The sequence below is a fragment of the Glycine soja genome, chromosome 5 (assembly GCF_004193775.1).
Source record: "Glycine soja cultivar W05 chromosome 5, ASM419377v2, whole genome shotgun sequence".
Classification (NCBI taxonomy): Eukaryota; Viridiplantae; Streptophyta; class Magnoliopsida; order Fabales; family Fabaceae; genus Glycine; species Glycine soja.
The window spans coordinates 15,353,108-15,366,134 of record NC_041006.1 but is presented as its reverse complement, the minus strand read 5'-3'; positions in this window follow the sequence as shown (position 1 = coordinate 15,366,134).

Here is a 13,027-nt window from a genome sequence, read left to right as displayed (position 1 = left end):
TAGGATAAGGTTGCATGAATTATCACCTTTTTCAAAAGGGCAGTCAATCTGTGTTTTCCAAAAAAAAAAAAAAAAAAATCAAATCAAAATCAAAATCACAAAATAGGGAAAGAATGCCATGAACATTGTACAACTTTCCATTACATTGCATTGTTTCATATAAAGTCCGCATTTACCCAAATTTCACAACAAAGGTTGCATGCATTTGCATCCCTCAAAATCATGTTAACTACATAGATTCCCTACATCTAAATGTCCAAATCTTTTGAATTGGGGATGACCGGCTCTCTCGATGAGTCGATCTCTTGCTTTCTCATAAGGATGGACCCTCGGGTATTAGTACCCTGGTCTTCAGAGGACTACACGTCCTCGCCAACAGAGGGCTGCACGCCCTCACCTTAAGAGGACTGTGTGTCCTCACTTTCAGAGGACTGCATGTCCTCACCTTCAGGGGGCTACACGCCCTCGCCATCAGAGGACTGCGTGTCCTCACCTTCAGAGGGCTACACGCCCTCGCCATCAGAGGACTGCATGTCCTCACCTTCAAAGGGTTACACGCCCTCGCCATCAAAGGACTGCATGTCCTCACCTTCATAGGGCTACACGCCCTCACCTTTAGAGGACCACACGTCCTCACCTTCAGAGGGCTACACGCCCTCGCCATCAGAGGACTGCATGTCCTCACCTTCGTAGGGTTACACGCCCTCACCTTTAGAGGACTACACGTCCTCGCCAACAGAGGGCTACACGCCCTCACCTTTAGAGGACTACACGTCCTCGCCAACAGAGGGTTGCACGCCCTCACCTTGAGAGGACTACACGCCCTCACCTCCAGAGGACTATACATCCTCGCCTTGAGAGGGTTGCACGCCCTCACCTTTAGAGGGCTACGTGTCCTCATTTTCAGTGTGCTCCACATCCGCACCTTAAGAGAATTTAAGTTGCTCTGTCCTTAAATGCTTAACCGAGACTTGCATTCCCGGTTAAGGGACCAGTAGTTTCCTTTTAACGGTTCCTGGGCCACCCCCTGATATTGGAGGACGGCCAACTGTGCGAGCACAACCAGAGAGGGAGGCTATCACACAGCTACTATGCATACCGGGGCAAGATTTCACCCGTGCCGCTGCAAAGAGACGAGTGCGGATCATGCGCACCAACATGACCACTCTTACACAGATATAGATGACATTGCTACTTAGCAACATTCTGCCCAGCGACCGCAATGCCAATCTCCCCCTGCATAAGTATCAGTTGGTCTGTGTCGTCCCGACATGGGTAAGTATGCATATGGTTCAACTGATTTCTGATACCATCTATTGTTTGCAGGGATCGCACCCACAAAGACACCCAGTGGACCCGAAAAAGTCAAACAGGGCCCTGGGGTTTACAGCTCTGGTTACGGGCCTCTATCAGTCCTACAGGGTGCCCGTACCCCCCCGGCAAGGTCACGTCATCATAGGTAAGTATGCACATCGCTCAACTGATTTCTAATTTTATCTATTGTTTGCAGGGATCGCGCCTGCAAGACACCCAGTGGACCCGAAGAAGTCCAACAGGGTCTTGGAGTTGTCAAGCTCTAATTACGGGTCTCTGTCAGTTCTACGGAGTACCTGTCACCTCCAGCAAGGGCATTAGGCCCCCTACTAATCGAGCTTTCATCAAGAAGTACTGCGCCCCCAGGCAGGCGCAGGGCGAAACACCACAGCAGCATTGGGATGGTCGGTAGCGGGCAATAGACACACCGCCACCACCTCTAGAGTTCACCTCAGCTCATCCGCAAAAAGGTTAGAGCGTTGCCTACGACACATGGCCGACCAGCAGGCGACCAAGTCCAAAGCCAAAGGTAAGCAAAGTACTAGGTCCGTGACCTACAAGCCATCATGCGTCCAGCTCAAGACGTTAAAGAAGCGCTACTAGGAGGCAACCTAGTACCTTTTGAATCTATGCTTGTTATTTGATCACTTTTTATAGTAGGACGCACCTAGTTGCTCATGATCCTGGGAATTTAAATAAAACAAGCGCAAGCTCGGAAGGTAGTCATACCTCACAAAATATATATATGTATGTTTAGGTAGAAAGATACCTTAGATATGCATGTATGTAACAAAAAAATACTTCACAAAATATATATATGTATGTTTAGGTAGAAAGATACCTTAGATATGCATGTATGTAAACAAAAACACACTTCACAAAATATATATATGTATGTTTAGGTAGCAAGATACCTTAGATATGCATGTACGTAGCAAAAAGATACCTCACAAAATATATATATGTATGTTTAGGTAGCAAGATACCTTGGATATGCATGTATATAGCAAAAATACCTCACAAAAATATACACATGTTTAGGTAGCAAAATACCTCATGAAAAAAAAAGGAAAAAAAAACAAAAACAAACGAGAAAAAGAAATGAACAAATGAAAAAAAAAGGAGAAAAAAAGAAAAATAAGTTGTCTAGCTGAAAAACCAACATGTTTTTGAAAAGAGATGACTTCCAGCTTTTCTTTGAAAAAATTCACTGATCATAACTAGTTTTTGAAAAATGTGTATACACCTGAAGGGTGAATGCTGTGAAAATTTTCCCGGACGCCCGAAATGGACTCGAATGAATGCACAAATTGATAAAAGAACATATTTTGGAAACATTGGGTTGATTTAAAATAGAGGAAATGAATCCTGAGCCCTAGCATCACATGACCATAAAAGTTTGACACTTGAGTGTCCGCATAGGTGCATGCATGACCAGTTTTGCATAAAGTTTCCAAATCATCATTTTTGCATTTGTGTCATGGAAATAATGTGGGGCATCCCTTTTTATCCTTGAACCAAACCAAACCCTGACATGTATCATGTCTAGCCATTCTACAAGCCTTGAGCCAAAATCCTGACTCACCATAAACCTTACCCTCGGAAGCAAAAAAAAAAAAAAAAAAAAGAAGGAAAGGAAATTTCCAATCAAAGAGAAAGCAAAAAAGAAAAGAAAGGAAATTCCCAATCAAAGAGTGGGAGAAAGCAAAAAGAAAAGAAAGGAAATTCCCAATCAAAGAGTGGGAGAAAGCAAAAAGAAAAGAAAGAAAATTCCCAACCAAAGAATGGGAGAAAGTAAAAAAAGGAAGGAAAGAAAGTTCTTGATCAAAGAAACTAGAAGAAATATGCAGAAAGGTCTTTTGACCAGACAATATCTGAACAATACAGAATTGTCACCAAATGAACAAAAGAAAGAAAAGGAAACCATGACCTAAAGTGGTCTTCTCCCTTTGATTACCAACCAAAATCCTGTGCGTCGGTGACTTGTTCGCCTCGCGCTAAACCAAAACAGAAAAGGAAAAGGCAAAAAAATAATCAAAAGCCGAAAAACTCCCCAAAAGAACCCATTCCCAAGGGAAGTCCTATTTGATCCATAATCACACATGTAATTTTTGATTTGATAGGAAATAATTTGCAAAGTCAAGTCATGACATATCTATGGTTCGGAATTAGGATGAAACACTTACCTGTGCGAGATTGATACACTTTGAGTGGATTTCTTCTATTTTTGTCGAACCCAGTGTTTCCTCTAAATGGTCATTTAGAAACGAAATGCTAACATCCAAAATCTCATTTATGGTTATGGGAGATTTCATCAGCAGACTCTCCTTCCCCGGTAGACGTATTGTTTTTCACTCAAAAAAGCATATGCTGCTCTAAATCAGTTGGAATATTTGTCTCTTTGCTAAAGCATGTTTGCATTTTAGTGGAGAAAACACCGAGACTTTTTCAAGTCTCACAAGTTATCCAGAACTACGTAGGTCTGAGTTCCTCATTGGAGGATACGTAGGAGCAAGAGCCTCGCTTTTGTCGACCACACCGCCTTTTGTTGCCATGACTCAAGAGCTGGTAGCCCGCGGAGACACCTTACGGTTATCCGCACCTCGTCATTCAGTGACCCCAAGTGTGATTCACGAGCAGAGACCAATATGGTCATCTGCGCCCTTTCCGGAGATGTCAGCATTTTCCGATGGAGACTTTTCAAGTCTCACAAGTTATCAAGAACTACGTAGGTCTGAATTCCTCATTGGAGGATACGTAGGAGCAAGAGCCTTGCTTTTGTCGGCCGCCCCATAATCTTTGTCATACTGACCCTGAGGTCATGTGACATGCACCCTTGTATCATCCAGAGGCGGCGGGCCCGATGATACGCGGAGATACCTTACGGTTATCCGCACCCTTTTGTCATCCAGAGGCGGCGGGCCCGATGACAAGCAGAGACCAAGTTTGGTCATTCTGCACCCTTGTATCATCCAGAGGCGGCGGGCCCGATGATACGCGGAGATACCTTACGGTTATCCGCACCCTTTTGTCATCCAGAGGCGGCGGGCCCGATGACAAGCAGAGACCAAGTTTGGTCATTCTGCACCCTTGTATCATCCAGAGGCGGCGGGCCCAATGATACGCGGAGATACCTTACGGTTATCCGCACCCTTTTGTCATCCAGAGGCGGCGGGCCCGATGACAAGCAGAGACCAAATTTGGTCATTCTGCACCCTTGTATCATCCAGAGGCGGCGGGCCCGATGATACGCGGAGATACCTTACGGTTATCCGCACCCTTTTGTCATCCAGAGGCGGCGGGCCCGATGACAAGCAGAGACCAAGTTTGGTCATTCTGCACCCTTGTATCATCCAGAGGCGGCGGGCCCGATGATACGCGGAGATACCTTACGGTTATCCGCACCCTTTTGTCATCCAGAGGCGGCGGGCCCGATGACAAGCAGAGACCAAGTTTGGTCATTCTGCACCCTTGTATCATCCAGAGGCGGCGGGCCCGATGATACGCGGAGATACCTTACGGTTATCCGCACCCTTTTGTCATCCAGAGGCGGCGGGCCCGATGACAAGCAGAGACCAAATTTGGTCATTCTGCACCCTTGTATCATCCAGAGGCGGCGGGCCCGATGATACGCGGAAATACCCGAGTGGTTATCCGTATAAACATTCTTTTGCTATCTGTAAGACAGAACGCTTGATAGCATGCAGAGGCTGACATAGTCTTCTGCACCTTTTGTTCCTCCGGGAACAACAAGTCATTTACATGCGGAAATTTCATGGTCACCCGCGACTCTCGTCAACCGAGAGGAGCGAAATTAGTGTCATACACTAATTTTCGTCCGGGTACCTTTGCTTGATGACATGCGACCTTTCTTTGGTCCTTGTGAGGTGCTTGGCACCCATCGTTAGGCAATTTGTGAAAATCCGGGAACGACAAGTCATGGTCACCCGCGACTCTCGTCAACCGAGAGGAGCGAAATTAGTGTCATACACTAATTTTCGTCCGGGTACCTTTGCTTGATGACATGCGACCTTTCTTTGGTCCTTGTGAGGTGCTTGGCACCCATCATTAGGCAATTTGTGAAAATCCGAGAACAACAAGTCATTTGCATGTGGAGATTTTATGGTCACCCGCGACTCTCGTCAAATCGAGAGGAACGAAATTAGTGTCTTATCTTTACTTTCCTTTTATCTCCAATAAAAGACAAGTAAAGAGGGGCAACTGTCATACCCTAATTTCGTCCGGGGACCTTTGCTTGATGACATGCGACCTTTCTTTGGTCCTTGTGAGGTGCTTGGCACCCATCATTAGGCAATTTGTGAAATTCCAGGACATGCCGGAAAACCAAAAAATATTGATGCACAATCCGTAAGTTTCCGTGACACACCGGAAATCAAATGGAAGCATCGTTGCATAATTAAGTGAGGTTCCGTAACATTCCGTAAGTCAAAAGGGGGATGATTATGTAATCCGCAAGGTTCCGTAACATTACGGAAAGAAAACAAGTATCGTTACGAGATTCGTAAGTTTCCGTAACTTTACGAAAAAAGAATCACCAAAAAAGGTAAGGGGGTGAACTTATCAAGATAGGGGTGTAAATAGCAATTCAAATCTAGGCCCTTCCAGAACATTTTGGAAGTTGGGTTGCTTAAGGAGGAAGCAACTGGGCGGCAAGCTCCTCCACGTTTTTGAAAAATGGTTTTCGGGGCTTCCGCGGCTTCCGTAATACTTCCGTAAAATTTCCGAAAACCTTGGGTAAGCATATTCCACTTAACATTGGTAAAAGGGAAAAGAAAAAAGATGAAAATCAAATTCGAAAACAGTTCCGTAAGGCTTCCGTAACTTTTCCGTAAAATACGCAAAGGGGGGTGAACTTAGTAATTCGGGTGCGCTTAGAAATCTTCTTCATTAAGTCTTTGGGCGGCAAGCACCTCCTTTTTTTTCTATAAATAGGGGAGGGGGGAGCTGTTTCAAAATGTTCAAGACCCCTTTGGCTATGCATTTCGGCTATTTTGGGCAAAAACACGTTTTCGTGAAGAAAAATCAAGTCGAAGTACTTCCGTAACGCTTCCGTAAGCGATTCTGTGGAAATTCTTCATCGTTCTTCGTCGTTCTTCACCGTTCTTCATCCGTTCTTCGTTCATTCTTCGTTCTTCAACGGGTAAGTTTTCGAATTCGAGACTTTCAATTCATTTCTTGTTTTGTGTACTTTCACTTTAATTTCGTTTACTTTCAGTTTTCTTTTCTTCCGTTTTTAACGTGCTTTAACCATTTATTTAAGCCGTTTTCTCGTCTAATAAATGATAAAATGAATTTCAACCGATCATTTGTGTTGTAATCTCGTTTAATCACTGTTAAAACGAAATCTAACCGATCGTTCACGCTATAACCTCGGTTAAACCAAAAAAAGTAAAATAATAATAAAATAATCAAAATATCTTGAAAAATAATAATAAAATAATCAAAATATCTTTGAATAAAATAATAAAAAAAATCAATCGAACGTTTTTCTTTGGAAGTTTCCTTGAATGAATTGATTAATAATCAAAGTGAAACTAAGACTAAAATCAACTCACAAATCAAGTTTTTTCCGAAAAATCACTAAAAACCGTTTTAAGATCCAACGCCTTAAACGGTCCTCTTTGCTTTTATCGGTTAACATGGACCGTTCAAAAGCATAAAATCAACATGTGACTTTACCGCTTTTGAAAGAACTACGTAGGTCTGAGTTCCTCATTGAGGATACGTAGGAGCAAAAGCCCCGCTTTTGTCGACCACCCCAAGAGATCGTTAATGGTCCAATGCCTTAACATTTCTCTCCTTTCAAAAACAAGAGATCGTTAATGGTCCAACGCCTTAACGTTTCTCATCTTTCAAAATCAAAAGACCGTTTAATGGTCCAACACCTTAAATGACCTTTTGTTCAAATAAAAACATATTTTGCAAAAAAGACAAAAACAAACTTAACCAAACACTTTGTTTCGAAAGAACTACGTAGGTCTGATTTCCTCATCACAAATTGAGGAATACGTAGGAGCAAAGGGAAACACCCTTGTCGACCACAAAAAAGAAAAAAATATAAAAAGGGTATAAAGGATATAAGAACATAAAAGGGAACATAAAAATCAAAGTCATGTTTGCACATTCGATTAAAGGCTGCCGTCCCTTGGGACGGGCGTGTGGGGTGCTAATACCTTCCCCGTGCGTAAATACAACTCCCGAACCTTTCACTAAAAAGTTCGTAGATCACGTCTTTTCCGGTTTTTCCGACGTTTTCCTCAAATAAACGTTGGTGGCGACTCCGCGCGTATTCCTTTCGTGGAACACGCATCCCGCGAGTCACGCGTCGCCCTCCCGCCGAAGGGTAGGTTGCGACAGATCCGAAGAAGAAGGCAATGATGGCTACATGGGAAGATATAGACTCATCATCCTCAGAGGAAGATGAGGAGCATGCAACCAACTTGTGCCTTATGGTAGACTCAGATAAAGATGAGGTATCTGATTTTGAAAGTGATTCAGATTTTTCTAATTAGAAAGTACTAGAACAAGCTTTTCATAACCTACTTAATGATTCTCATATTTTAACTAAAAAACATGCTCATTTGAAAGAGCAACTTTCTGATGCTCATAAAGAGAATGAGAAGCTCATAATGGATAATGAAATCCTTTTTAAATAGTTAAAATTGAGAAGAGAGACAACTACAAAATGAGTTATATCTTTTGATCAAACTCAAATTGAAATGGAAAACAAAGTTTTGAAAGAAAAAAGTTGAGAAACTATCAAAAGATTTAGTTAACTTTTTGGTTGAAACAGACAATTTGGATAAGCTAATTGGAGTCAAAAGAAGTTTCTATGATAGAACTGGTTTAGGCTTCAATAAGAATCCTTAAAAGGTTTTTCAAAAGCTTAACAATAACAAAAAGGCCAAAATAAAATGCTCAAACTATAAAAAATGGGGACACCAAACCTTAGAATGATATAGAAACAGAAACATTCCTTTCAGAAAGGTAACTAACACACAAGGACCCAAGAAAATTTGTGTACCTAAGATCTTACTACTTTCTGATGTAGGAATGTATGCTCTAGAACAAGAACAAAGAGTTGTGGTTCTTGGATGGTGGATGCTATAAACATATTTCTGGAGACAAAAGCAAATTTCTCAACCTTGAGAAGAAAAAGGATGGAGAGTTTGTTGCTTTTTAAGATAACAGAAAAGTCCTCACCAAAGGAGTAGGTAAATTTGGTAAACTAAGCTCTACTCAAATTGAAAATGTTTATTATGTAAAAGGGTTGAAACATAATCTTTTGAGCATTAGTCAACTATGTGACAATGACTATGAAGTTTAGTTTGAACCTAATGCATGTCTGATTAGGGAAGCATCAAATAGAAAAATTATATTCTCTGGTGTAAGAGAGAGAAACCTATATAGGATCTGTCTAGAGTCTATACCTAGCCAATCCTATCTAGAAACCTTTGAAAGTGATAAATGGCTATGGAACATAAGAGTAGGTCATCTCAACGTGAAAATCCTTTCCAAACTTTCTAAACACAACCTTGTGAGGGCTTACTTATGTAAGCTCCATTGGAGCTTATAGGCCTAGGATCTTCTTTATCAATGGATTCCTTTGCTTCTTGGAAGATGAATGGCAGCGGAATGGAAAAGGAAGAGAGAGAGGAGACGCCACTTCAAGGAGAAGATGAGTCTAGAAGAAGCTCACCACCATAGGATGCCATGGATAAGAGCTTGGAGGAAGAAGGATATGAATGAAGGGAGAGGAAGAGAAGAGCACGAAATTTTATGCTCTAAAAGAGCTCTGAAATCTGAAGTTTAATTTTCAAATGATCAAAGTTGAAAAAATGCACACACATGACCTCTATTTATAGCCTAAGTGTCACACAAAATTGGAGGGAAATTTGAATTTCTATTCAAATTTCACTTGAATTTGAAATTGAATTTGTGGAGCCAAATTTTGGAGCCAAAATTTCACTAATTATAATTAGTGAATTTTAACTATGGTTCAGCCCACTAATCCAAGATCAAGTCCAAGATTCTCCACTAAGTGTGCTTAGGTATCGTGAGGCATGTAAAGCATGAAGGACATGCACAAAGTGTGACTATATGATGTGGCAATGGGGTGTAGCAAGCAAATGCTCACCTCACCCTCTAAAATTTAATTGGATTGGGCTTCTCCCAATTCAATTAAATTTATTTCCAACCACACACATCAAATATTCACTTAATGCATGTGAAATTATAAAATTACCCCTAATACAAAAACTAGTCTAGGTGCCCTAAAATACAAGGGCTGAAAAATCCTACATTTCTAGGGTACCTTACCTATATTATGGAGCCCTAAATATAAGGCCCAAAAATAATGAAACCTTAATCTAATATGTACAAATATAAGTGGGCTCATACTTAGCCCATGGGCCCGAAATTTACCCTAAGGCTCATGAGAACCCTAGGGCCTTCTCTTGCATCTCTGGTCCAATCTTCTTGGAGTCTTCTATCCAATGCCCTTGCAGGGTAGGATTGCATCATTTACCAAACATCAAATATGAGAAAGAAATAACCTGTGAAGCTTGTGTCAAGGGTAAACAAACCAAATCCATTTTCCACTTTATAAATGTAGTATCTTCCCAAATAGTACTAGAGTTACTAGATGTAGACTTATTAGGTCCAACCAAAACACTTAGTCTGGGTGGGAAGAGATATGGATTTATGATAGTTGATGACTTCTCTAAATTCACATGGGTGTTATTCCTTTCTCATAAGGATGAGTCTTTTGAAGCATTCAGAAAGTTCTGTAAGAAAATTCAGAATGAAAAAGATTTTAAAAAATTCTCTATAAGGAATGATCATGGGGGAGAAATTAAAAATACTTTCTTTAAGAATTTCTTTTATGAAAATGGTATCTCCCACAATTTTTCTTGTTGAAGAACACCTCCATTGAATGGTGTTGTGGAAAGGAAAAATAGATCCTTGCAAGAGATGCCTAGAACACATTAGTGAATTTGACATACAAAACTATTTTAGGGTAGAAGCTGTCAGCACAACCTACTACATTCTAAATAAAGTTTCTATCAGAAAGGTTTTGATCAAGATTCATTATGAACTTTGGAAAGGATTAAAACCAAGTGTACTAGACTTCCACATTTTTGGTTGTACATGCTATACTATAAACAACAAAGACAAACTTGGGAAGTTTGATAAAAATTCAGACAAAGAAAATTTTCTTGGTTATTCACTATCTTATAAAGCATACAAAATCTACAATTTGAGAACTTGAGTTGTAGAAGAAAGTATGCATGTTGTGTTTGATGAACATGATAATACACATGAGAAGAGAAGGATTGCATGTGTAGAAGAAGAACTAGAAAGAACAAAGATCAGTAAACATACTCAGAACATTGCACCTAGCTTAGAAAGCCCAAAGAAAAGTGAAGAATAAATTTTTGAGGAAGCTCAGAAAGGCTAACATCAAAAAAACAAAGCTCAAAATAGAATGCAGAAGCCGATATGCTAAGAGATTGGAGATGTTTTTCCTCACATTCCCTGAATCTATCATTGGAGAAACAACATCTAGAGTCAACACCAGAGCCTCTCTAAACAGAGAAAAAGGAATGTTGGCTCTTCTCTCAACCCTTGAGCTTAAGACTATTGATGAAGCATTGAGTGAAGATTCTTTAGAGACTGCTATGGACGAGGAATTGAGTCAATTCACTAAGAACAAGGTCTAGAATCTTTCTCCCCATCCTATGAATTAGTTAGTGATTGGAACTAAATGGGTGTTCAAAAAAAAGCTCGATGAAGAAAGATAAGTAGTCAGAAACAAGGCTAGATTGGTTGTTCAAGGGTATAATCAGTAGGAAGGACCATCATTCTTGTTTCTTTGTTCATAGAGGCTCTAGTCTTGACTCCATATGCTATTTCTCTAATGATTAGATTTGGAGGATGTGAAGAAATAAATCTCACTTTTCAGCATGTCAGCTTCTACTGTCTATTCTAAACTTTGCCTTTTTGAGGTGTCTCAAAAGGTTCTTCTTCAGTTTTCTTGGGACTTTCTGATATAAGTATAGTGTTTTGAGCATGTTGGTTTACCCTTGTTGTTTCCAGTTCTTCTTCTAAATATATAATCCTTCTCTTCTCAAGTGTGCTATCATGTTCATTAGAAACAACATTCATACTCTCTTCTACAACTTGAGTTCCCAAATTGTAGATTTTGTATGCCTTAGAAGATAATGAGTAACCAAGGAAAATTGTTTTGTCTAACTTTGCATCAAACTTCCCAAGGTTGTCTTTATTGTTTAAGATATAGTAAGTACAACAAAAAATATGGAAGTATGGAACACTTGGCTTTCCTCTTTTCCATAATTCATATGGATTCTTATTCAGAACCTTTATAATAGAAACACTGTTTAGAATGTAGCAGGTTGTACTGATAGCTTCTGCCCAAAAATAGTTTTGTATGTTTGAGATTCACAAATAAGTATTCTAGCCATCTCTTGTAAGAATCTATTCTTCATTCCCACAACACCATTTTGTTGAGGTTTTCTTGAACAAGAAAAATTGTGGGAGATACCATTTTCATCAAAGAAATTTTTTAAAGAAAATATTTTCAAATTTTCCCCTATGATCACTCCTTACAGAAATAATTTCAAATCCTTTTTATTCTGAACTTTCTTATAGAACTTTCTGAATGCTTCAAAAGAATCATCCTTATGAGAATGGAATAAAACCCATGTGAATCCTGAGGAGTCATCAACTATCACAAATTCGTATCTATTTCCACCTAGGCCAAGTGTTTTAGTTGTACCAAACAAGTCTATGTGCAACAATTCTTGGATTCTCATTTTCGGAATAGAAACGGGATTTGGTTTGTTTACCCTTGACACAAGCCTCACATATTCTGTCTTTCTCAAATTTGATATTTGGTAGGCCTCTCACAAGGTTATGTTGTGACATTTTAGGCAAAGTTTTCTTGTTGAGGTGATCAACTCTTTTGTGACAAATCAACTTATCACTTTCAAAGGCTACTAGATAGGATGGACTTGGTAGGGACTTTAGACAAATCCTATAGAGGTTCCCTCTCTCATACCTAAGAATAGGATATTTCAAGTTGATGCTTCTTTAAACAAACAAATTAGTTCAAACTTAACTTCATAGCCATTGTCACAAAGTTGACTGGTACTTAGAAGTTTAGTTAGAGTTTGGTTAAAGTTAATAAACATTTTCAATTTGATTAGAGTTTGGTTTACCAATTTTACCAACCCAATTAGTAACAGTTGAGCATTTCCTTTTGGCCTTCATGTTTTTATTTAGCTTTTGAAAAAAATTTCTGGGATTCTTATTGAAGCCTAAACCAGCTCTATCATAGAAAATTCTTTGGACTCCAGTCAGTTCATCCATGTTTTTTGTTCCATCAGCAAATTTAGCTAAGACTTTTGACAGTTTCTCAACTTTCTCTTTCAAAACTTTGTTTTCATTTTCATGTCAAGTTTGATTAAAAGAGATAACTCTTTTTGTAGTTGTCTTTCTTCTCAGTTTTAACTATTCACAAAGCTAGAAATGGGATTTTGGTAGACAATGGTTTCTCTTTAAAAAGCAATTCATTATCCATTATGAGCTTCTCATTTTCTTTCTGAACATTAGAAAGTTGCTCCTTCAAAATAGCACATTTTTTAGTTAAAATATGAGAGTCATTGAGTAA